Here is a 23,774-nt window from a genome sequence, read left to right as displayed (position 1 = left end):
AAATTACTTACTGAAAATCTTGTATATGCAGTTGCCATGCAGAAAATAAATTTTCATAAAAGAATAGACTTGCTATATCATGAAATATGGCAACTATAATTTATCAATTTTTTGTTCTTTTTTCCAAGTTCCATTTTTTAAGCAAAATTCCATTAAAAGATTTCAGATTTTCAAAATTTTCCAGTTTACAGTTGAAACTGAAATTTTTGAAATTTGTTCTTCTTTTCTCTTCTTTTAAAATTTTTGCCACTGAACACGCTACAATAAAGAATATCTTCAGTTTCTTTTTATATTTATTTTTCTCTTTTTTCCTATTTCCCAGTCTGTTACAACTCAAATCTTCAGCAACTTTGGAAAAGTTATAGAGTGGCTAATGAAAAAAATGAAACTTTGCAATTGTGTCATCCTGCAACATAACAAAAGGGGAAAATAAGTGTAAAAATCAATTTAATTCATTTTATTGCACTCAGTGGCAAAATGGGAAAGTAGGGAGAAATATAGGGAGATATGAGGAGAATGAAATATTTAAATTACAAATATTCTAATTTCTTTGAAGTATTTCATGAAAAAATACAATGAATGGAAAAAAAAAACAAACCTGTTCATTTCAAACACTGCAAAACAGAAACAACTTTGAATTTTTTTTAAAACTGTGATTTTTTCCACTCCCCTCTCCCCTTCCTCATTTTTTTCTTTGCTCTTATGGCAACTGTGAGGAGGTATGCTTCCCCACACTAGCCCTGCAAGAGCTGTGTTAGGTTAAGTGGGCTCAATCAGCTGCTTATGGTGCAAACAGGGGAGCTTTAGGCTGAAGGCAGCTAACTAGAGAGAAGCACACCTGCCAGGGTCAAGGGGGATTTCTACAAAATACAAGAAACTGGAAGCAGCCAGGGGCTTCTGGTAAAGGCTAAAGTCCATCTCTGGGAAGAAGGAGGAGTGTTGGAGAGGCTGCAGAGAAGTTGCCTAAAGTCCCTCCCTGGGCAGATGGAGAGAAGAGACTTCCAAATCCATAGGAGGAGGGAAGGCCAGGAGATATGGAAGTGACTAAGGAAAGGCACCAAGATGCAAGGATTGGACCTTGGCTGCTGTGTAGAGGATATCTGAACCAGCACCTGGAGGAGAGGGTGGACCCTAATGTACGGATGGCGCTGAAAGGCTGTGAAATGGGGGACTGCTTGAGACTGCTGGAGAGCAGGAACCTTGATACACTTCCCCCTTAATAAAGAAGCCACAATAGGGACCTGGCCAGAGGGTGGAGTCACAAAGACCACAGCTGTAGTTCCTGAGAGCAAGAGGAGAAACTGATGGCCCCGTCAAGCAGTGAGTAGAGCAACCTCATCACAGCAACCCATTTTGGAATATGCTAAGAGATCCTGAAAAGTTTTTTTAAAAAAAGCCTAGCTTGTCTCATTTGCACTGTAATGTAAAACTCTCTCTTTCTAATGTTCACTTTTTCCTTTCGTGCTAACAATGTATTTGATATGGTTCTTATATTTCACTTTGTATTGATAGCAAATGAGTATATTGCAATGAAGCCATTTCTTATTTATCTATTTCAGTTAGAAATACATATGTACTTAAAGTGTTAATGGTAGATGTTTGCTGCACTCTTTACAGTCTTCTTCTTTTGGGCTTGTTTCATTTGTGCCAAAGAGAGAATGATAATTTGTATGATTCAATTACTCATTTTATCATCACTGATAGATACATATTTATAAGAACCTGACTATCATTGCTGTATTGGCTTGAAATAATTTCCTTGATTTCAATAAGCTTTGGGTCTGGGGATGTTTGTGCCCTCCTTGGTTTCTGCTTTCCCTTAGCATAACCTGATGGCCAAATTCCACCACTCCTCACACGTAGATCCATTGATCTCCATTAGGCTTCTTGCAGAGTAACTTAGAATTCTGTGTGAACAAGGGTGGTAAAATCTGGCGCTACACAACACAAAGGTTTTTTTAATAGACTAAACAAAGTGCTTTCCTGTTTCCAAATTGTCCTGCCTGTGCATAAAAATCTGAAAAGATGTAAACTTTTGAAGGCAGGCATCTATATTATAATGATGATCTTTGCGTTTTGTGGTGCCAAAGCATCTACGTAAATGCTACTTAAATGTCTGGTTAGCTTGAGGTGTATTGCTGCTTCTCACTCAAGCGTGTAAAAGGGGAGCAGTCTCAGTGTTTCAGTCTAGGGATTATGTTGGAATGGAAGCATTGTTACTTTACTGGAAAGCATTACCAGATTCACAGAGGTGTTCCAGTGCTACCATGGCATTAACAATATCTGTGCAGATCTGTGTATGAATTCTCAGCACTTGGCTGGAAAAACACGTTGTCAAACTCAATATTGTCAAACATGGTGTTGCATGTCCCTCTCTCCCATTTTTTAGGGTCCATATGCACAGAGCAAGCTTTGAGCATAACACACCCAATTCTACACTGGCATTGTCCTGTTCCTTGATTACATGTGATGTCTCGTGAAGAAAAAATTCACCTTAATTTTGGAATATTTGGGACGAAGCATATCTTATCATAAATTCATTTTTAGCAAGTGTATGGCTGTAAAGCCAAAATTTGACCTAGCACCTTCTGCATCTATTTACCTAAGTAAACTGCAGGTCAAGACTGCAGACAGTGATTAAATTATCCCTGAATCTGATACAGGAAATGATGCACCCTAATTGTTATGGACACTTTCAAAAAGTCACCTGCTTCTTTCAAGATATTTGAAATTTTTTTTGGTAATAAGGGTGTTAAAGAAAAAATACATAAAGGTAACAGCACACACAGGTTTTGTGTAGTGGGGGTGCTAAGCCACTGAATCAAACTGTAAACCCTGTATATGATGGAAACAACTTCAAGCTAAGGGGTGCAGCAGCACCTGTAGTTCAAGCAGCTATGACAGCACATCCTGTGTTTAGGAAAAATGATGGTAAAAACAATCAGGTATTCACATGATATTTTGAAAACAAATAATTTTGGACTTGGTTGTGACATTTTGTGTTGTCCTGTAGGGTATTATTGAGTCATGAGCCCTTGCCCTATTCCCTTGCTTACTGAGATCCAGAGTCTGGAGCATCTGACAGCCTATTCTCCAACGGCTCCCTGAGCCTTCTCCTTCATAGGAAAGTGAATGGAAAAGGAGTGAGATATGGGTGGACAGTGGAGTGGGATGCGGGAGGAGCAACACACGCACATTAGGTAGCAGAGCTGGTCTGGGTGCAAGGAAAGGCAGTATGCTATGTCTCACAATGCAGAAGCTTAGAATTATGTTCTGAGCCACAACTCCTCCTGGGATGCTGTAGCTAAATGCTGTCTCATATACCAGGCTACAAGTAAAATCTTTATGTAGCCCTTTTTACTTTTAAAGCTGGTGTAGATTAGCATCGTTGAAAAATAAAGGTTTTAAAATACTTTTGAAAGGGGTAATTTAACTTTTGTAGAACAAAAGTACGTATAGATATTACAAGAGAGCTTGAGAAAATGCAATAGAGGCTGAGAAAACATCCCTTTGTATTTGCTCTGAGCATCTTCACCTTGTAATAAAGAACCCTTATTATTAGAATAAAGGGCACAATTCTAATATAACTTTGTTTAAAGATAACTTCTGGCACTCCTTGTCTGTATTCTTTGTGACTTCAGTCTGGTGGTTGGAAATGCAGCCATTTTTACCTCTAATCACCGACTAATTTGGATCCAGAAAGAATATAAATTTTATAATTACCCTCTTTATAACAATTACACCCTGGATAGCATCCGCAGTGAAATGGAGGGTCATGACAAGATCATCTGTGCTTCAAACATAACAGGGTGGCGAATAAGGGCAATTTTGGACCAGTAGTTCTGGTAACAGAGAGCTAAGTCAAGGTAACTTACCTTAGAATCTTTATGTAAAACAATGCAAATCATGCACTCAGCTGTCCTGGCAAAACAGCAGCTAAAGTAGTGATCACTCTAGAATTCACATTTCAATACAATGATAAATGTAAACTTAATATTGACCAACTGGTAAGATGTTGCAGACTTCTTTGTTAAGCTCAATAACCAAAGGAAATGAGAAATCAGTGACTACATTCTATAAGTAAGCAACACACAAAGGAAATGCACAAAATACAAAAATATCAAATACATATTTTACTCATAAGTACAATATCTGTATAATTATGGTTATATGTTCAATCAATGCAATGTAATCCAATGGGACACAGTATGGTGGACACAGCATGCAATGTAATCCAATGGGACACAGTATGGTGGACCTTGATTTGGTCTGTTGTGTTTCATACAAATTGCATTCCATAATGCTTTATATAATAATAATTTAATGATAGAGGAAGAGACAAATTAGAGGACAATGGAGAAAGGATATGGTTATGTTTTCAGATGAGATTTGAAAAGAAATGGAGAATTGATGAGGCAGAGATGCAGGAAAGCTGTTCCAGATGGCAGAAGCAGCAGAGGAGAAAACTCTTACCCCAACAGCAGCCAGACAGTGCAGAGTGACAGCTATGCAGCAGAATGTGGTCAAACAAAGTTTAAAATAAATCACAAACATTAATAAAGGCAATGGAAACCATGTGTACTCAGTGCATGTGCTACACCTCAGATAACAGCGGTCTAGTATGTATATTATTTTTATAAGAATTGGCAATTTGTTACTCCAGATTTTTGAACAATAAGCATAGAAAAGCTTATTTTCCCAGCACAGAAAGAGTATATATTAAGCACACCATTGTGCATAATGAGTGTGAGACCAGTGCAAAACTATTTCTATTTGACACTGAGGATTACTTTAGGCCCTATAGCTCTAACAATTTTCAGTTCTAGGTGGTGCAATTTGGAGTTGCTGATCTTTGTTGGTGTAGCTCAAGTAGGACTAGAGAGGTTATTTGACATATGTAGTTCATGAGACCACTGGTGGAATACTGTATCCAGTTCTGGTGTCAACAATTCAAGAAGGATGTTGATAGACTGCAGACAGAGCCACAAGAAGGATGTTGATAGACTGCAGACAGAGCCACAAAACGATTAACATGTCTTATAATGATATACTCAAGGACTTTAATCTCTTTAGTACAATAAAGAGAAGGTTACTGGGTAAGTTGATTAGACTAAAGTATCTGCTTGGAAAACAAATATTCATGGCCTCTTCAATCAAGCAGAGAAAGGTATAACTTGACGGAATAGCTGGAAGTGTAAGTGGGGACTGAATGAGCTCTCCCAAGATATCTAGTGATGAGCTGAGGGGAAAGGACTTCAAGAGAAGACTGTAGTTGCATAAACACACCTACTCTGCCTAGGTGCTCAGCATGGTGGAGATGCTTTACCAAAGTGATCAACTTTTGGCTGATGTTGGGTTACCAATCATTTTTAGCATTGAATGCAGGGGTAATGACATGTTATCCTGAGTAAAGGGTAGAAAAAGTGTACTTAAACTGCCTTTAAACTGAACCTCACTTGTTAAGCAGGGGGTAGGGATGTCAAATCCCAGTGAGGAGAAGGTGGAGACAGGTTTTCCTATCCCATGGTGTGGTCTCTGCCTAAGGAGTCCTAGACACCCCTCCCTTCTCCATTGTTTAAAGATAGAGCTGATTAAACTCAATTGAGTCCTTGTTTTGTTCAGTAATCACTGGAGCTGAAATAACTGATAAACAGGTACTGAACCTTAGACCTGGTGTGAGACCACTGTAGTGAAAGAGACTGCACAGCCTGCACTACCAGTTAGATTCCCCATTACCCCCTGAAATCACTGAGAGCTGGCTTCAACGGCGGAGCCTGTGACATTACAGCAGTGATGGTGGCCAGCAGCAGCAGAACGGCAGCAGAGGGCCCGCAGAAGTGGCAGAGTGAATGGCAGCAACTGTAAGCCAGTTGCAGTGCAGCCACAACAGCTGCTTGATGACTCCCACTTCATCCCTCAGGGTAGGAGGTGAACTTACATTAATGCACCTCTGAACTCTGGGTCTCTGCTGACCAAAGGCGGCAACTGTGAGAGAGGTGCAGTGGAGGGAGAGATGACTGGGTGGTTAAAGGAATATTTGTTTGAATTTTGCCTCAGTTTCTCTTTGTGGTGGGAAAGGACACTGCCTGACATACTCTGGGATGGGTTTCTGCTCAGGTCATATGCTTTTGAATCATGGTTGTGGTGTTTTCTCAGACAAATATTGGATTTCTTTTTCTGTTTATTAAGGTGGTTGTTTTTTTGTTTTTGTTTTTTGCTATACGCAAACTCCATGCTTGTGAGAAGGGAAGTATTTCCTCTTAGAAGTGCTCAGGGGTTGTTTAATTTCCCCAAATTACTGGGTACAGGCTCAAGCTAGTTCTATTTTTTTATTGTTGAGAGGAACCCCTAGCTATTGAACCAACTCTTCCTGCCAACTCCACCTTCAGAAGGGGTACAGAAGCTGAAGATGGACAAATTCAAACTGAAAACAAGGGATACTTTTTTTTCTGAATAATTAACCATTGAAATAGTTTACCAAGGATTGTGGTAGAGTCTGAACATTTTAAAATCAAGATAGAACTTTTTTTTTTTCTAAAATAAGCTTCAGGAATTGTTTTGGGGATGTTCTATGGCCTGTACTTTGCAGGAGGTCGGACTAGATTATCAGCAATGGTCCCTTCTGGCCTCGGAATCTATGAATACCTGATCAATCCTATCTGCACATTAAATTGAGCCCAGAAACCCACTTGTGGGTTTACTTCCCAGTAGCTCTGTCTACCTCAGGCAATGGTTTATTCAGTAAGGAAGTGGGCAGACATTTTCCTTAGAGATGATAGATATTCTGATAAGAAATGTTTTAGAAGATAATGTCCTTTTGAAGAAATAAGCAAAAGAATCAATGCTTGTTTTTAAAAAAAATCTAGAGTCCACATGTAAGAGAGGATTTTTTGATAGCCCAGAGTCCAGGAACATGCCCAGACCACTGCTCACAACTGGAATACCAATTGATGTGTTTGTAGCTGAAAGCATCTAAAATGAGGCCTTTCTGAAACTTTAGCACAACTAACAGAGCAGGTGGGGAGGGTGAAGTGAGTGACCACAGAGTAAAGGTGACCCTCTGCCCTCCTGCTTGGAGTTGGTTTTTCTGAAGCATGCAATTTTGCAAGATGGAAAGTCTGGCTATAGTTAACTATTGCTATACAGCTGGTTAACTGATGGAAAATTCTGCGCCTGACAGGCTGGAAATCTCCACACTTAACTTAGCTTCTGCTCAGCAGTTTTTTTATGAGCAAGATATGTAATACTAACAAATGGGGTATGAAAAGAGGAAGACCTCTAAGCTCAATGGACACTTAAACACCAAGTTCCCCAACAGATGGAAGGCTGGCCCCTGGAAGTCTAGTCTCAACCGCCTCAACGCCTTGGGTAAATATGAATCTGGGTGCTCTATTAACCTATTGTGGACAAGAATAAGTGCTGAAGTCTAAAGTAGAAGCTTTGAGTGAAAGCACTTTTGTTTGAGTGCTTGCATCATCTATCTATTGGCTGAATGGCTGTGTCCCCATTCATTTATTTCCTGCCACCATCTTGCAAAGAGTAAAGTTTACCAAGAGCTTTGAGTTCAGCAAAACCACAGGTAACACATGCTCCCCCAACACCACCAGGAGGAAAAAAAGTCATTGGGTGTCATTACTGTACTGTAATTGAAATCTTAAAAAACTAGGGTAGCTGTAAATGCCAAACAAAATAAATACTGGCCACCAGAGCTTCAAGACGGCAAAGGCCAACTCCATAGGCCAGTAATGATGCTCAGCTGTCACCACGGGATTCTCACATTACTCAGACCATAAATCCAGAACTCATGTCTCTTCTGTTCCATAGCGGATTCTGATCAGAATATTATTGCACTGGATAGACAATCATCCAGTAAATTCACTGATATTCCTATTACCATCACATTAAGGAGTTTATCCTTTCTCTGCATGGCTTGAGAAACAACTCTATTACATATTCAAGCCTATGTAATGCTATTTGCTTTAATCTAACACTTAACTTTACTTAGTCCTTCCATATGACTCTGAATAACAACTCCCTTTGAATTGCTAAGTAGTCCCCGTCTGTATATTGTCCAATATATGTGGAAGTTTTCAGTTCTCAGGTAGGTGTGTGTGTGTGTAAAACATTTTAGAGCAGGGACCATTATTTTGTTCTGTTTTACAATGTTTTTAACTGCCTGATTTAATACTTATTTTGTTCTATTTCAACATTTTTTTTTTAATCAATTGCAATCCTACTGAAGAGAGAGCTTTTGGATAAACGAATAAAAACAGACAAGGAAACTGTTCTAGATGTCTCGGTAATGCATTTGTTTTTCAAGCTAGTCTCAGCATGTTTCTTTTACACAAGAGAAAACCTTTTTAATTATAAGATTAATCATTTTTCTTATGAAATTTCCTGAGTAAATTAATAATTACTTTGAGTAATCAGTTTTACAGATAGTTTATTTAAACCATAAAAGCAGAGGATCTTAGGGGTAAAACATGCAAAAAACCCTTTTGGTTTAAAGAAATATAAAGTCAATGTGTCATGGGGTAGGTACATCCCATCACAGGGTGTCAGGTCATGTGTGGTCAATGAAAGGGCAGAGCAGTACCGCAGCTGGTTAGGTCACATACTGATGACCCTTACTATAAAATATGGTCCTACTGCCTAGTGACTGAAGTCAATAAAGTTGCCCTTCCACACAGGGCTGCATGGCCCAATGCCTAGAGTCAGTAGAGTGGTCCTTCCACTCAGTGCAGTGTGGACTAATGGCTACAGTCAAAGTGGCCTTTCCATTCAGGCCAGAGTGGCCTAATGGCTCACTGGGGGAATGGGATGCCGCACAGGGGTATGTGGTGCCTAGGCTAGGGAGAGTCAGGTTCTCCCTGCTCCTCAGAGTCCCAGCCTAGGGCCCTGGTGGTGTTGGGGGTTCTTATCACAGAGTCAGCAGGGATACTCCCAAAACACGCTAACTGGTTCAATAACCAGAGAAAAGTCTAAGTCCCCTGACCTGCTTCCTAGCCTTTGTCCCTCAGCAATGCTCCATGGTTCCTCCCAGTCTCTGGAGTCCTCAAGTGGCATAGCTCCTGCCAGTGCAGTCTCTTCTCTGGGCTTGTCAGGCAGCCTGGAGTCTGTCTGGAGCTCTGTAGTCAGGGCCTGTAGTTGCTCCCTGAAGAAAGTCTGCTGTCTGCATCCTCCCTCTTCAGCAGCTTGACCAGACTGAGTTGAGCTGTTTCTTTTTATACTGTCTCCAGCAGAGTCGGAGCGGCAGGGCTTCCTCAGCCTCTAAAGCACAGGTATGCTTTCTGGGCTGATGCGTGGTAGGTATACCATGTCATACAGTGTCAAACTATTTCTTCAAGCAGACAAGTCTATTTAAAATCTTACATCTTCTCTTAATTACTCATAATGTATGCAATTATTCTGTTTCTCATGGTCAACGTATGACACAATACAAGGTAAACACCCAATCCTGCAAATTGCAGAACACTCTCTTTGAGTATGATACACCCTGAATCCAATGGAAAATGCCAAACAGAAGTGATTCAGCACCTTGGGGTTACAGGCCTCAAGTAAATGGCAGAAGATTTATTAACGTTTGGGAGGCACTTGTATACCATGATCATGGCGAACTATATGAACACTTAGGTAGATGAGAAGATGGGATAAATGTTGGAAAGTTATGGGGCAATGTTGGGACCTCCCCATCTACACAGTGTAAGATCCTTAATTGAACTGTCCCAAATCCTAAACAAGAGACGGATTTGGCTTGGAGTAAGAGTTCAGGATATTTTAACAGAACTATTAAGCACATAAGGTGGTTTGTTCAAAGTCTCACTGAAACTATGGAAGAATTGAATCCAGATCATCAGATTCCCATTTAATTTACTTACCCTTTTCCTTCTAGATCATTAATGCTTTTCTGTGAAGTCAGGTGGTGATTTTCATGTGAAGGAACAGTAGCAGAACATGAGAAAAACTGAACACTTTAAAAAGTCTATTTAATGATTTAAAAAGTATAAACACTGAGGCTGTGGTATCTGGCAGAAAGGCTTTTAGTTGCATCTGACACCCCAAATTTCCTGTCCATCACGTTAATTAGGAAACAATCCCAGCAAAGGACAGTAGATCTGGTTGAGAAGCAGCAAAGAGAATTATTAGTCTTTGAAGTGTATGAAAATAGGTGAGGGAACATACAGAAAACAACGGGAGAGAAGCATAAGGAAACAATCACATGAAGGACTGAAGGACTTATCAAATTCCACTGAAACAAATGCTTTAATGGGTGTTTTATTCTGCCCCTAATGTAAGGAATGAGAGAGTCTACTAGGATTAAATGTTATAAAAATATTGTGTATACTATTTGCTACAACATGGGTCAAATTTAGCCATTGTATAAGCAGGTACATTTCTCCATTTCCTTGTCTTTACTTATTCCACTGCTGAATTTGATTCTGCATATTTTCTGTGAATATGCTGTGTTTATCCCACAGCTACATCATGGTCAAAGATAATAAAAGCAGCATCACACTATAAATACACTTGGTTGATCAGGAAAGCTTGTTGTTAGCAGAGCATTATTGACTGAAACTAAGCAGTCAGCTACATAAATCCTCTCCTTCTGACCCACCCGAATGCGTTAGGGCCTCATAAACTACTGATGATTCAGAGCTATAATAGTGCCTATGGAGCAGCATTATAGTTATTTTATAGTCAAAAGGAGAGGCTCCAGTATATAACAAAGTATGTTGTCTGTATGGAGGAGGATTTGCGCTTCCAAACAATATCAGAAGCAAGACCATCTCCGAAGTTGTCATGTCAGGGTTAGCCAAAGCAGACAGGATAAGAACTGATTTAAAATCTTTGTTCCAAACACTCCAGTTTTCATGAAATTGCATTTTTTAAAAAGTTTGTTTATCCTTTTTTCTCACACCCTCTGCGTTTCCTGGGCCAGGACAATAGGCAGAAGTACAAAAAAAACTGAAATACCATGAAACTCCCTGCACCGCAGCATTGAATACAGCTGAGGCTCATTCTAGTGTCCCACCCGTCTCTCAGGGCCTGTCTTCACTATGTTGCTAGTTCTAGCTATAACTTGTGTTTTGCTCTGAACTTGACCACATATAAAAATATCTAACTCAGTTAAAGCTTGAAGTTTGAGCTTGCTGCCCTGTCAGGATTGCAGTTTGAGAAATGATGCTCAGGCTAGGAAACAGTAGGGATGCTACAGCTCCAATTACAGCAGCTCATCAGCTGCTGATCCAATCTGTGCTGCTCACCTAACCTGTGTAGCTCAAGTGATGTTTTGCAGTATGGTCACTCAGTCCATGCTCACTTGACCTAGGCTTTCAATTGGAGTTTTATGCCAAGGAACTTTTGAAAATCCCACTAGATGCGAGCTGTATCTTTAGATACCTAAATACGTTTGAAAACCTGGCTCTGACACTCTGGTTCCATTCCCACATGTGTAAAATGGGGATAATGCTTCCCTAGTTTACAAGAATGTACAGATAAATATATTAAAAATTGGAAGGTGCTCAGCTACTAAGGTACCATGGATTTTTTGCCTGTATTAGAGGGAAAGATCCCACCTGTTTTTCTTTTGAAGCAAAGGTACATAGAGGTGAGAATGTTATCAATAACTGTAGAAATGCATAATTGTGGAATAGGCAGAAAATTGACCTTTGATGAAATAACACTTTGAAACATACTATAAGTCAATATTTCTTGACCGTTATTATTCAGAATGGAATACTGATTACTGTTAAGAGCAATGGAACTATCAGATATTGAAACTTTAAATTCAGGAGAGGAAATGACAGTCCGATTTTAATATTCTCCCAACAAACAGACGTGTTTTGTTCAACCCAGTGCTTTTGGCAACACATTTTCATGTTTCTATAATATAGATCCAATAATTTAAATGGAAAAATAAATGAGCAAGACAAGCAATTATTGTTTTGTATGTAGTTTTACATTTATTTGAAATATACCTTAATTCCTAGTGAGTAAAATAATTCCAGATCATAAACATCAAAAGAAATGTTGAGTGGGCACTATTTTATAAAGTTAGATGCCAAAACTTGTAACATGTCAACAGTTGTTTTTTCCTACACACTTATAATTAATTTATCTTCAGAATAGCTTAGGGGCTTTATTCATATCCCTTTTATTAAGTGTTTTTAGGGAATTATGCTTTGTGCTTCCGTTTATTTAAAGAATATCACTGCTGAATTCACAATAAGCAAACTAGTTAAAGGAGAGCCTTTGGGGGAATGTAGTACATTAAAACAAAAATACAATGAATGGAATATGGAATTTACAAGCAGGAAATCTCAGGAAGGATTGTGCATTTCCACACTGATATAAATCACAAGTTCTGTAAATATGTATAGCATCATGAATAAATGATTACTGAATGCAAAGCTAAGTAAACCGTGTTACTATAGCTTGCACAGCTACTCTTTCTTGGTTATAAGAGATGCTCCTGCATAATAAGTGAGGGTTTTGGTAAGTACTGCAATGAAATAACTAGACTGTGAAGGGAATTAAGCATTACTTTCCTTTGTTGACACAGGGCTGATCCAAAGCCCATCAAAGTCAACAGAAGTCTTTTCATGAACTTCCATGGCCTTTGGATCAGATCCACATGCAAATTATGCATGATTGTTGACTAAATTCAGCCTTGCTATAAGTGTACACAATTTTATTGACTTAAATGGAGTTGCCTCCGCTTCTGCTTGGGATAAATATGGTTCCAGAGTGAGTATTACAGGGAGAAAACCTGTATATTAAAAGCTGGACCAAACTGAAGCCATTGGGGTCATATCAGGGATGAATTTAGCTTATTTTTTAATATAATTAGATAGCTGAAACAATTTTCTACCATGACACAACTTAGTATTACAAATATTAGCCTTGATTTCCTCCTATTGAAATACATCTCTGGAAAGAAGTAGAAACACAAGATACATTCTATTTGTCTCAGTTTTTTATTTATTCTGACCTACATTTCTTTCTTAAGGAAATAATCAGATACTACCCTCTAATATACTAGTTGCTGTAATTCACAGCATTATTGTTGACTCACCTCTTACGGGCATCCCGTGAAAAGTGAGTCAGAAGTTGGGACTTCAGTGCTGAGGATTCAGTGTAGTAAGGTTGGTAGACCATAGAAGGATGAGTACTCAGGGTATGTCTATACTACGAAATTACGTCAATTTAATAGAAGTCTATTTTTTTTAGAAATTGATTTGATACAGTTGATTGTGTGTGTCCTCACTAAGTCGGCAGACTGCGTCCACATTACCGAGACTAGTGTCGACTTTCGGAGCATTGCACTGTGGTAGCTATCCCACAGTTCCCACAGTCTCTGCCGCCCATTGGAATTCTGGTTTGAGCTCCCAATGTCTGATGGGGCAAAAACATTGTCGTGGTTCTGGGTACATGTCGTCAGGCCACCCTCCTTCAGTGAGAGCAATGGCTGAGAATCGTTTTGCGCCTTTTTTCCATGTAGATGCCATACCACAGCAAGCATGGAGCCTGCTCAGATTGCCGTAGCAGTTATGAGCACTGTAAACACCATGCACATTATCCTCCAGTGTATGCAGCACCAGAACCTGCAAAAGTAGGTGAGGAGGCGACAGCAGCGCAGTGATGAGAGTGATGAGGACATGGGCACAATCTTATCTCAAAGCACGGGCCCTGGCAATTTGGACATCATGGTGGTAATGGGGCAGGTTCATGCCGTGGAACGCTGATTCTGGAACCAGGAAACAATCACAGATTGGTGGGACCACATAGTTTTGCAGGTCTGGGATGATTCCCAGTGGCTGCGAAACTTTCGCATGCAGAAGGGCACTTTCATGGAATTTTGTGACTTGGTTTCCCTTGCCCTGAAACACAAGAATACCAAGATGAGAGCAGCCCTCACAGTTCACAAGCGAGTGGAGATAGCCCTCTGCAAGCTTTCAATGTCAGACAGCTACTGGTCAGTCGGGAATCAATATGGAATGGGCAAATCTACTGTGGGGGCTGCTGTGATCCAAGTAGTCAATGTGACCACTGAGCTGCTGCTATCAAGGGTAGTGACTCTGAGAAATGTGCAGGTGTTAGTGGATGGTTTTGCTGCAATGGGATTCCCTAACTGTGTGATAGATGGAATGCATATCCCTATCTTGGGACCAGAGCACCAAGGCAGAGAGTACATAAACCGAAAGGGGTACTTTTCAATGGTCTGCAAGTACTATGGGATAGCTGAGAAAGACACAGGACATTTGCATCTTTAGGAACTCTGGTCTGAGTGAACGGCTGCCACAAGGGACTTACTTCCCAGACCAGAAAATAACCATTGAGGATGTTGAAATGCCTTGGGGACCCAGCCTACCCCTTAATGCCATGGCTCATGAAGCCATACATAGGCACCCTGGACAATAGATAGGAGCTGTTAAACTATAGGCTGAGCAAGTGTAGAATGGTGGTAGAATGTGCTTTTGGACATTTAAAAGTGCGCTGGCATAGTTTACTGACTTGGTTAGACCTCAGCAAAACCAGTGTCCCCATTGTTATTACTGCTCGCTGTGTGCTCCACAATATCTGGAGAATAAGGGGGAGACGTTTATGGAGGGATGGGAGGTTGAGGCAAATCGCCTGGCTGCTGATTACGTGCAGCCAGACACCTGGGCAGTTAGAAGAGCACAGGAAGGCACGCTGAGCATCAGACAAGCTTTGAAAACCAGTTTAATGACTGGCTAGTCTATGGTGTGAAAGTTCTGTTTGTTTCTCCTTGATGAAAACCCACCCCCTTGGTTCACTCTACTTCCCTGTAAGTCAACTGCCCTTCCCTCCCCCCTTTGATCACCGCTTGCAGAGGCAATAAAGTCATTGTTGTTTCAAATTCATGCATTCTTTATTAATTAGTCACAGAAATAGGGAGATAACTGCCAAGGTAGCCCAGGAGGGGTGGGGGAGGAGGAAAGGACTGGGTGGGGTGGTGGAGGAGGGAAGGACAAGGCCACACTGCACTTCAAAATGTATTGAATGCCAGCCATTTGTTGCTTGGGTAGTCGTTTGGGGTACAGTGGTTGGGTGCCTGGAGACTCCCATCCCGTGTTCTTGGGCGTCTGGGTGAGGAGGCTATGGAAATTTGGAAGGAGGGCAGTTCATTACACAGGGGCTGCAGTGGCGGTCCGTGCCCCTGCTGGCTTTCCTGCACCTCAACAATACACTGGAGAATATGAGTTTGATCTTCTAGTAGCCTCAGCATTTCATCCTGCCTCCTCTCATCACGCTGACACCACCTATCATCTTGATCCCACCACATGTCCTTGCATTCATTTTGTGCTTTCCTGCACTCTGACAGTGTCTGCCTCCATGCATTCTACTAGGCTCTTTCAGTGTGGGAGAACTGCATGAGCTCAGAACATTTCATCATGAGTGCATTTTTTTTTCACCTTCTAGTCTTCGCTAGCCTTTGAGATGCAGATGATACAGAGAGCACTGAAACATTTGCAGCTGTGGGAGGAAAAAAAGGGAGAGTAGTATTTAAAAAGACACATTTTAGAGAACAATGGGTAGACTTTTTCACGGTGAACCAAGCTGTTCACATTACATGGTTTCAAACAGCAGTGCTCTCATTTCCCATACCAAGCACCTGTTGGGCTAGCCATTTAAAATGGGTTGATCATTTAAAAGAAGGGGCTGCAGTTTTTGGGTTCATGTGCAGCACAAACTCAGCTTAACACCCCACACACCCTATTCTTTAGGATGATCGCTTTACTCCTCCCCCCATGGCATGGCACACAGCGGGGATGATTTATGTTCAGCCACAGGCAAACAGCCCAGCAGGAACGGCCACCTCTGAATGTCCCCTTAATAAAATTCCCCTATTTCAACCAGGTGACCCTGAATGATATCACTCTCCTGAGGATAACACAGAGAGATAAAGAATGGATGTTGTTTGAATGCCAGCAAACACCAAGCACATACACTGCCATGCTTTGTTATGCAATGATTCCAGACTATGTACTACTAGCCTGGCGTGGTAAAGTGTCCTACCGTGGAGGACAGAATAAGGCTGCCCTCCCCAGAAATCTTTTGCAAAGGCTTTGGGAGTACATCCAGGAGAGCTTCACTAAGATATTCCTGGAGGAGTTACACTCCATCCTCATACATGTTAACAGACTTTTCCAGTAGTTGTACTGGCCGCGAATGCCTCCCAAGTCTTCAGGGCAAATTAATCATTAAACATGCTTGCTTTTAAACCATGTACAATATTTATAAAGGTATACTCACCAGAGGTCCCTTCTCCGCCTTCAAGGTCCATGAGCCTGCCATGGGTCAGTTGGGAGGGTACTGGCTCCAGGTTGATAAACAGTTCCTGGCTGTTGGGGGGAAAAAGTTTTCTCCACATGCATGCTGTGTGCTATCTTCCTCATCCCCAAAATCTGCTTCCCTGTTGCGTGAGAATCCATTGACAGAGTCCACGCATAGGGGTGGAGTAGTTGGAGGGGCACTCCCTAGAATGGCATGCAGCTCATCGTAGAAGCGGCACGTCTGGGTCTCTGACCCAGAGCGGCTGTTTGCCTCTCTGGTTCTTTGGTAGGCTTGCCTGAGCTCCTTAAGTTTTATGCTTCACTGCTGTGGGTCCCTATTATAGCCTCTGTCTTTCATGCCCTGGGAGATTTCTTCAAATATTTGGGCATTTTGTCTTTTGGAACAGAGTTCTGATAGCACGGATTTGTCTCTCCAAACAGTGATCAGATCCAGTACCTCCTGTTTGGTTCATGCTGGAGCTCTTTTGTGATTCTGAGTCTCCATGATCATCTGTGCTGATGAGCTCTGCATGGTCACCTGTGCTGATCAGCACACCTTACTGGCCAAACAGGAAATAAAATTCAAAAGTTCGCAGGGCTCTTCCTGTCTACCTGGCCAGTGCATCGGAGTTGAGAGTGCTGTCCAGAGTGCTCACAATGGAGCACTCTGGGATAGCTCCCGGAGGCGAATACCATCGAATTGCATTCACACTACCCCAAATTTGACCCAGCTAGGTCGATTTTTGGCACTAATCCCCTCGTTGTACTGATTTTAAGATGTCTTTAAGTTGACAAAAATGGCTTTGTCGTGTGGATGGGTACAAGGTTAAATCAATTTAACGCTGCTAAATTTGACCTAAACCCATAGTGCAGACCAGAGCTCAGTGTTTAGAGGGGAACAAGGAGGAAAAGCGCACACAGATGGTGTTGGGCACTGACTGGCATTTGATGCACCATTTATAGATTTTATAATTTATAAATCCCTGTTTATACTGCATAACATTGACAAATATGCTGTCTTATTCCCTTGAAGTTCTCTGCCTGAGATTTTTCCTTTCCTGCCTTGTTCCTTGTGACTTCCCCTGACAGGGATCACAAAGTATTTCCTGTGCTGTTCCTGTGCTGCAACCTTTGAGAAGTAGAAAGAGAAATTCCTCTAGAATGAGAACAGTGTAAAGAATGAGTGGTCACAAGACCACCCGAACTTTCTAGTCAGATCCTGGATTGTACACAGACGGAGTCTCCCTGAGGATGGAGTAAGAGTCAGCAAGGAACTGACTAAAATATGCACAACTTGTGGGCATAAGGAACTCTGTGGGAGACAGTGTGGCATGTTGGAGCGCAAGATTATGGAACCATGTGTCACAAAGAAAAACCCCTTAAAATAAATGGAGGGGCTGTGTGATAACTTATAACAGGACAATGACATCTCTTCACAGTCTGAGGAGAAAGCATAGCATAGCTGCAGGCATGCTTAGCCAGTGTGACTTGGTAGGGAAATCACAGTGTAAGCAGGGAACTGTGTACCCTGAAAAAAAAGTCAGGTGGGAAATAGATACAACCTCCACCAAAGAGAGAGGCAGGCTCAGGAGCTGGGAGCCTAGGGTGAGTGTCCTTAGAGGTCCACTGAGGGGAAATTCAAGTATAGGTACCCTGAACTATGACAGTTGTGCCAGTTTTCAAGCATCTTGAGATCCGAAAGGCACAGTAACACCAAAGCCACACCTTATTTCCCTAGTTTTATCTTCTTTACCAATGCCAGGGAGGTTGGCATGTGAGCCATTTAAGATGGCTCAATGCCACACACAAATTCCCCTTCACCGAGAGGCACAAAGCAGGACTCCCCATTACAGCAAGTCACTAAGAAGAATTTGTATTCTAGGGAGTTTTTAGACATCCTTAACAAACCAAAGGATCTGGCCCATCAGGCATAATGCAACCCGAATGTGAAATATGCTTTCCTCACTAAAAGGAGTTAAAAATTCAGTATTTGCCAAATGGTGCTAAAGATTAACCCACAGGACATTTTAACTGAGGGTTTTGTTTTTGTTTTAAGAGTCAGAGTAACTTTGTTTTGGTAGTTGCAGCCAGTTCTGCACTGGTGACTATAAAACTCTGATCTTCATGTGTTCTGCATGCAAAATCATATTTTGTTTCCCAGAGTATCTATTTGGAGTGGGAGATATATTCCAAGATTCAGGTTGTTCCTTTTCCTGAAATATTCTTGGGCCACACTTTGAGATACTGACAATTCCTGAGACTGTGTTCCTTGAAAAGGATTTTTTTTTTGACAGTTGCTGACTTTAGGGCAATTTTGATGCTGATTTATGCCCTTTATTTTTTGCTTTTTTGGACACTCTTCCTCTGGGATTGGTTTTTGTTTTTATTTTACTGTTCATAGATTCCTCTGTGGATGCACACACTTGACCTTAAAGTCACTCTGTGAGTGCTTGGTTAGCCTGCCACTAGACAGTCAAAAATTGGCCGTCTCTGTGCTAGCTGACAAAAACATATCTCAAAATAGTTCAGGTTTTGAAATGTCTTTTTGGCCTTTTCATTGTCAGACCAGAACCCAAGACAACTTAAAGTGATTTAAACAATCTGTTCCTTCTTTTACACTGAGGCAACTCCTGTTGAATTCAGTAGGAGTTTCAGGTGTTTGTGACAAACCTCTCTAGATTTCACCTGCCGGTAACAATGGGTCCCTTCTGGTCCATAGCTCATCCTGTGTCAAAGCCATGTGACAAACTATTAAGAAGAGAAATAGTGTTCTTTTTCCATATATAACCAAGTCATTTTAATGAATTCTAGCAGATTCTCTCACTGAGCCTATATATGGGATGTCAAAATACACTGCAGGCCAACCATGTGTTACTAGAAATACTGAAAGAATTACTGGGTGAAGTCCTATGGTCTGTGCTACACAGGAGGTCAGATTAGATTATCACAATGGTCTTTACTAGTCTTAACATTTATGAATCTATCAATTTCCTCACACTTCAGTTATTCCTGGGATTGTAGTTTGGCAGAGGGAAGGTTTTCAGGCCTTTTCCCCAAAGATGAATTCCTTCACAAAATATTATGTAGGTTTTGTACACTCTATCACACATTCTTTTACTTCCTTCAATCACAAAATACTCTAGAATAAATAGCTCTTGTGTAGTCCCCTGTGGATACCCAATTCAATGTAAAATTATCATTTGGAGCCTAATCCTCCCTATCCCTCAATTTTTCTCAAGTGAAGGAAGCACCTGAAATATTAGACTTTCCCTTCTTTATTAATTTCTCTAGTATTGATGATTGGGTTGCCTATCTAAGTAAACAGTTAAGCAAGTAAAGTAGAAGACAAGAAAAGGAGCACCTGACTCTTAATTTAGCAAGTACTTCAAGACTTTGGATGTGCTTACACTTTTTATATACTTCATCTTAGTGTCTTACAAGTCAAAAAGTCAGTGTTCAGTAGTTGCCATATTCCTTAATTGTTATCTGTGCTCACATCTTACAATGATAACTTACAAGATTTCAGTATAGACTTCACATGATACCTTTCATGGATAAATAGCATGAAAGCTATGTATTAGGTGTAGTAAGTTTTTCAGGTGTGAGACAGAAATTGCTTGTAAAGAACAGTCAGTCCTTTGCCCGTTGGCATCAATGGGCCAATGTGTCACAGCTTACATGAGGAATTTTAGGCTTTCTGCCATCTGCAAAAGTAATTTGGAGCATAGGAAATGGCCTGACAACCAGGGAAAGGGAGAGTACATAGACACATACCCTTCCAGTCACAGATCAGCACCTACCACCCAGGGTGTCAGAGTAGGAATGTATTTTTGTGGTTTCCTTTGGGGGGAAATGGAAAGGATTTTTCCCCTCACTCCCAGATTGGTTGGGGTGAGGAAGATTTTTGTTTGTTTGTTTGTTTGTTTTGTTTCCAACAGCAGGTTGGGGACCTGGATGGGTAGGTTAGGAGGTATGGTTAAAGTTATCATTATTTATCAGGTGGCAGAAATCCAGTGCAAGTTCTCATTCTATAAGGGTCAGTGTAGCAGGGTGATTAGTCTGCTCCTGCCCTGAAGGGCTTAAAACAGCCCTGGGAGAGGGCTGTGGCAGGAAAAGCAGCTACTAGACTGATTGAGGAAGCAGCGCAGCTGGGCAATGCCCCAATCAGGCCTCAGCTGGCCCTATATGAGAGGCTGGGAGCCAGGAGCTCAACATCTCTCTCTGTGTTCAGAGAGAGAAGGGCCCGGGTGCAGGGAGGTTAACCAGGTATTTGGAGTGGAGCAGGGCTGGGGAAAGGCCAAGGGAGCTCCAGTCCAGGAAAGCCCCAGGCTGCAGACCTGGTAGGGCTATTAGGTACTGGGTTGCAGGGGGCAGCCCATTGGTAGCCAGAGGCAGCAGGTCCAAACCCCTTTGCCTGTGATGAGTGGCTTATACTGCAGTCTGCCCCAGTGAACAGGGGCTAGATGGAGACTGGGCAGTAGCCAAGACTGAGGCAAAGTGGGGATAGTGGGTGGGGGTTCCCCTGGGAGGTGGAGACCCAGAACTGTGGGGATATTGCCAGGGGGCAGCACCTCAGACAACAGGGCACCGGATCCGGGAGGGACACGGGGGCCAAACGGTAGCAGGACACTGGCCTGAAGATGGTACTGCAATGGCTGGAGAGCTAATTCCTTGAGATGACCAGCAGGAGGCACTGCAGGGGTGAGTCCTGCACCCTTACAGTCAGGTTCCTTGATAAATTGGAGTAGGAAACAGACTTATGGGAAGACATCTCCCTCTCCCCAAAGAAGCAGTGGAGAGGAGGCCTCAGTCCCCTTTGCCCTCATGTGAGGGGATGGCAGCAGGGTCCAGCAATAGCCTGGGACCAGGCTTATTGGGGGAAAGGAGTGACGACCTGCACTATATATATATATTTTTTTTTGCCAGATAAATCCTAGCTGAGTTAATAAAGTTACAGCCTAATTAAACCATATCTTTTGCACAGGACAGGCTCTAGCCATTTCGCCACCCCAAGCACGGCGGCACGCCACGGGGGGCGCTCTGCCACTCGCCGGTCCCGCGGCTCCAGTGGACCTCCCGCAGGTGTGCCTGCGGATGCTTCACTGGAGCTGCGGGACCAGCGGACCCTCTGCAGGCACGCCTGCGGGAGGTCCACCGGAGCCGCCTGCCGCCCTCCCGGCAACCGGCAGAGCACCCCCTGTGGCATGCTGCCTCAAGCACGCGCTTGGCGCCCTGGGGCCTGGAGCTGGCCCTGCTCTTGCAGCTTGCCTTTGTTCCAATGACTAATATATTCTCAAAGCTGTTACTCAATCGGGGATTCCAATCTACATGTGGTATGTGAATTTCTCTCAAGATCACTTCCTTCTCTGTAACCACTTGTCCCTACGTGGTGGAAATCCATGGAACCCTGATTATCCAGTCTCAACCACGCTGCATTCTCTTACATGGTAAGAACAGAGATAGCACCTACTGTGGAGCTCAGCATCAGTTACTGTAAAACTAAGTGGATTGTTCCTGAAAACTGTTCTGCTCTCACAGCAAAAGAGTTGAGCTAATGAACTTTTCTATGTAGTTTAACATAGAATATAAGCAGAATCCTGGCGATCATTGCAGTTGCCCTCTTTTTATTATTGAGTTAATTCATATGTCATCCACCCTTTCCTCCTCAGGTAACTCAGGAGCAGGCAACACACAGTAAAGTATGTCAGAGCACTGGTCTAACTCAAAATACCAATTGTATACAATATGCACTCACTATACACTTAAGTAAAGGTATGTTAGCTTCAGTCTAAGTAAAGATAACATGCAAAGACAAAAATGCAAACTAATGTGCAGCGGGAATCATAATCCCAAATATACATATAACTATTGGGGTCTAAATTAGCTGCTACCTCTCAAGAAAGATCTTGGAGTCATTGTGGATAGTTCTCTGAAAACATTCACTCAATGGGCAGTGGCAGTGAAAAAAAAAGGCTAACAATGTTGGGAATCATTAAGAAAGTGATATATAATAAGACAGAAAATACCATATTGCATCTATTTAAATCCATGGTATGTCCACATCTTGAATACTGCATGCAGGCGTGCTTGTTTCATCTCAAAAAAGATATATATTGGAAAAGGCAGAGGAAAGGACAACAAAAATCATTAGAGGTATGGAATGGCTTCTGTATGAAGAGAGATTAATAAAACTGGGACTCTTCAGCTCAAAAAGAGATGACTAGGCAGGGATATGATAAAGGTCTATAAAATCATGACTGGTGTGGAAAAACTAAATAAGGAAGTGTTATTTGCCCCTTCTCATAAGAACTAGGGGTCACCAAATGAAATTAATAGGCAGCAGGTTTAAAAAAAGAGAAACATGTCAACATATAATGCAATCAACCCATGGAACTCTTTGCCAGGAAATGTTGTGAAAGCCAAGACTATAACAGGATTAAAAAAAGAACTAGATAAGTTCATGAAGTCCATCAATGGCTATTAGCCAGGATGGGCAGAGATGCAAAACTGTTAAGAACTGTCCCTAGCATCCATTTGGCAGAAGCTGTGAATGGGTGACAGAGGATGGATCACTTGATGATTACTTCTTCTGTTCATCCCTTCTGAACTGCCTGGCATTGACCACCATCAGAGGACAGGATACTGGGCTAGATGGACCAGTGATCTGACCTTGTATGGCTGTTCTTAGGTTCATAATACAACAGACTGAGATTAAATATCACCACTAATTTAAAATCACCAGAGGGCAGTTCAATAAATCAATTAAATACAGTTTAGAGTAGTAAAAATCTTGCAATTACACTGCCACCATTTATCCCACCCCTTATTACACACTCCTCTGGATTTCAGAGTTCTAAACACTTGCTTGTGTGGGCACGCTCTAAGATCTTAAAACTGGAGACAGCATTCTGGTGAATCAGTCCAGCCCAGGCAACAAGCTGCACACGCTCTGAAGACTGGAGTTCATTTAACCAAATGTCAGCAGCCCTGAGTTCTGGTTAAATGAGAAGACCATTCTGCCTGTTCTTGGACATAGATTACCCCTCAACGTCTCTTTGCTGTCCCTGCTTCCCTTGCAAGTACTTTTCCAAATGAGGGTAGTGGTTACTGACACTGCTGTCACTTTAGACCCACCTCAATCAGCTCTAGGCATGGTGACAATCTCTGTTCTGGTTCCAGTGCAGCTGCCAACCACCTCTTACATTCCATGCTTCATCAAATCCCCTGCAGACTCTCAGCAGCAGCTTCTGACTTTCTAAGAACAGTTTAGCTGCAGCTCCTGGTATGGACAGAGCTCCACAAAAGCAATCTCTGCTCCTTTCCATAATGGAGCCCAGCACTTCCTCCTCCCCAAGTCATCATGGGAGTTGTCTATAAGGTAAGATTTCAGTACTCGGGATCTTCCTACTTAGAACACTCTCAATTAAGTTTAGAGGTGTCTATGCATATAAAAACTATTGACTTCCACTTAAATTT

General features: G+C 41.8%; 1 pseudogene; it reads right to left on the bottom strand.

The window, feature by feature from the left end:
- Positions 1-15,433: 15,433 nt before the first annotated feature.
- Positions 15,434-16,803, bottom strand: LOC142046905 (myb/SANT-like DNA-binding domain-containing protein 7; annotated as a pseudogene).
- Between the last annotated feature and the right edge of the window lie 6,971 nt (positions 16,804-23,774).

This window comes from Chelonoidis abingdonii, chromosome 5 (assembly GCF_003597395.2).
Source record: "Chelonoidis abingdonii isolate Lonesome George chromosome 5, CheloAbing_2.0, whole genome shotgun sequence".
Lineage (NCBI taxonomy): Eukaryota > Metazoa > Chordata > Testudines > Testudinidae > Chelonoidis > Chelonoidis abingdonii.
This window is presented reverse-complemented; position numbering and strand designations above follow the sequence as displayed.